This window comes from Bubalus kerabau, chromosome 19 (assembly GCF_029407905.1).
Source record: "Bubalus kerabau isolate K-KA32 ecotype Philippines breed swamp buffalo chromosome 19, PCC_UOA_SB_1v2, whole genome shotgun sequence".
Lineage (NCBI taxonomy): Eukaryota > Metazoa > Chordata > Mammalia > Artiodactyla > Bovidae > Bubalus > Bubalus kerabau.
Window position 1 is genome coordinate 22,636,573 of NC_073642.1, and position 3,293 is coordinate 22,639,865.

Consider the following 3,293-nt stretch of genomic DNA (forward strand, 5'->3'; position numbering starts at 1 on the left):
GGCTACTGGGGAACCCTTGGCCGGGAGTAGCTGGGAGGGGTCAGATCCCTAACCGTGTCATTGTCCTGTGGGTTGTCCCCTCACAGGCTTCTGTGTCCTAAGATGGCCACTCACTAAACTTGTCACTTCTTGTGTCAGAGCTGATATATCCGTGATAGACGGCTTCCGGTTTCTGCTCCTGCAACTCCTCTATTTTTATCTCTAAAGGAGAGTTTTGTTGCTCCCACAATCTCTCTTCCTAATTGTCAGGGCAGTGCTATGATGCAGTTGCTTCATCCATCTGCAACGTGACCCACCACACTCGGCCAGCCCCTCTGGGCTGCCATGGTGGAGACCGAGGGATACAGCCCAAATTCAAGGTGCTGGGGGCATCGAGGCTGGGGACCGGGGGGATGGAGTCAGAGAGACACTCCAGGGGCTTCATCTCTCCTTGTATGTTTGTTCTGCTTTCCTTACACTGGGTTCTTGTTGTTTAGTTGCTCAGTCGTATCCGACTCTTTGCGACCCTGTGGACTGTAGCCCACAGACTCCTCTGTCCATGGGATTTCCCAGGCAAGGATAGAGGAGTGGGTTGCCATTCCCTTTTCCAGGGGATCTTCCCGACCCAGGGATTTGACCCGTGTCTCCTGCATTGGGAGGCGGACTCCCTGGCCCTTGGCTGACCGTTAAACCTTCTACCATCGTGGAAGAAGGGGGAATGGATTCTGGGGGGCCCCCACTCCCTATCAGAACACCCCATCGTACCTCCCTGGTCAACTCTTTACTCTCTTTGCCCATGTCAGCTTTTCCAAACTCTACCTCCAACACCACCGCCGCCACCACCTCCATCTCCCTGGTGCCACTCTGAACACACAGCCTCCCTTCCTGCTTTGAGGAGCAAAGAGAACTCAGCTAGGACTTCTTTCAACCTCCTGCTCCCTCTCAACCCCAACCCAATCCTTCACCAACCTCTCTCTACCTACACCTTTTCCCTTCTAAAGCCAGACACTACTCCTGAGCTCTCAACCCATTCCTTCCCCTTGGTTCTGCAACCTCAACACCAGTAAGTACCCTTCATTGTCTTCAGCCTCTTTACTCCCTGTGTACTTCTCATTAGCCTTTAAACAAGCTCAGATCTTTCCCATCGGTCTCCCCTTTGTCTCCTCCCACTCCTCTCGCTCCTTCCAATCACTCTGCTGCTCTCCTTATATCAATACATAAGCAAGAAGGAGCCCCCTTTTCTATGCTCAGCCTAATTTTTAGTTCTGTTAAAATAAGAAATGACTTGAAAACATCTAGATACTAAGACACCTAGAGAGCCATCCAAAGGGTTTATTCTACATTCCCTTTTCTCCCTAAACAACACCATGCAGATTTGGTTGTGGCCACAGTCTTCGCTTTGGTGTACTTAAAAATAATCCAGGGAGATACAGAGTGAAGTAAGTCAGAAAGAGAAAAACAAACATCATATAATAAAGCATACTATAAAATAAAGCATACTAATAAAAAGTGGAATCTAGAAAAATGATACAGATGAGCATATTTGCAGAGCAGGAACAGAGATGCGGATGTAGAGAATGGATGTGTGGACACAGGAGGGGACGGGGAGGGTGGGGTGAATTGGGAGATGGGGACTGACATATATACCCTACCGTATACACAAGATAGAGCTAGTGGGAAGTTGCTGTATAGCAGGAGCTCAGCTCAGTGCTCCATGATGACCTAGAGGGTTGGGAGGGCGTGGTCAAGAGATCCAAAAGGGAGAGGAACGTATACATATAGCTGATTCACTTTGTTATATAGCAGAAACGAACACAGCCTTGTGAAGCAATTGTACTTTAATAATAACAATGAAATCTAAAAGAACAAAATAAAGGAGAGCAAAAGAAAAAAAATAATCCAGGGAGAATTGGATCCCCAACTTTTTAGGGGAGCTGCCCCAGACTGTCCAGAACCAATCAACCTGTTTCAGAGAGGGGGATCACACTCCGATCAAAGCCCCATTTCCTCATCAAGGCAGGCCGCTCTCTGTCGAGTAATTGGCACAATTTGGGAACAAGAATTTCGCTAGGAACTTTTGAAAACACTCCATATTCATTTTGGACCACTGATGTCCAAATATGTCTTTGTGTGAAAGAGGAACACAGGTTTCGGTGAGCCTTTGAATCTTAAAAAACAGTCACAATTTTCTTCTCTCTCTCTCTCTCTTCTTTCTAGAAAGAAAAGAAAACAATATAGCTTAATGGTGGTATTAAAAGGTTTTTAGGCCTTTGGAGGAGAATTTAACCATGGAGCTCCTGAAGCGCCTTCAAAGCCGAGAGTCTGGAAGTGTAGAGTGTTGTCTACACCCTGCGCCATCTACACTCTGGGCTTTGTTTCTTTGTCTCCTATTCCCTCCTCCTCTGCTCTGCCGGGTCTCGGCGCCCGTGAAGCAGCTTCCCTGGGACTTCCCCACCTTCCGTGTCACTCCAGCCAGTGGAATCTGTTCAGTCCTGCACTCTTCTTCGCTCCCCTCACGACACTTACTTGCACCACACTGTGGGGTTCCTGGACTTTGCCACAGGTTTCGGAGGGGTGGGGGAGGCTATGTTAGCCTTCTGCTATTCCCTTTACCTTTCGTTTCACCATGGCAACCACAAAACTTGCCTCTCCGTTATCTGAAGCATCTCCCCGCTCCTCTGAATCTTGAGATCTACTGACACCCAGCCCTTCCCGGGAGTGGGTATGTCACCTTCTAAAACAAGCCCTTAGCATGATTTATAACAGAAATTACCAAGCCAACTATTAATTTAAAAAGGTATTTATCCATCTTGCTCCAGCCCTGGCTTTTTTTCTCCTAGCTCCAGACCCATGAAGCCCACAGGCATCTTGAACTCAACATGCCGAAACAGAGGGAAAGCATCACCCTCCCTTTTAAGCCAGTTTCTCCTTTGTTTGACTCTCATGATTGACATCCTCATCCGACCAGGTGTCTGTACTTTTCCAGACAACTTCCTCCAGGCCAGGGCCGTCTCTTGCCCAGATAAACTGCTTCTGGGCACACCCCTTCCATTCATCCTCCCAGGGCAGCCACAGGCATCTTCCTAAAATGCAAATCTGATCCTGACACTACTCTGCATCAAATTCCCCAGTGGCTCCCACCTTCTGCTGACACCCCAAGTCATCCTTCACTGCTCTGCACCCATCAGGCCTTGATCCAGCCCACTGGGCTCTGTCGGCTTCCCTGGTGGACCACACTCTCCCTCCATCTCTAGGCCTGAGCACTTCCTACTCAGGCTCCCTTCTCCCCTTGCTATTTTAGGCTTAGTCTTTGA

General features: G+C 48.6%; 1 long non-coding RNA gene across 1 annotated transcript; it reads right to left on the reverse strand.

The window, feature by feature from the left end:
- Positions 1-1,648: 1,648 nt before the first annotated feature.
- LOC129634153 (uncharacterized) lies at positions 1,649-2,935 on the reverse strand. The gene is made up of 2 exons (XR_008705450.1): positions 2,753-2,935; positions 1,649-2,192 (listed from the first exon to the last, which is right to left on the reverse strand). It is a non-coding gene; the product is annotated as an uncharacterized LOC129634153 (long non-coding RNA).
- Positions 2,936-3,293: the final 358 nt, after the last annotated feature.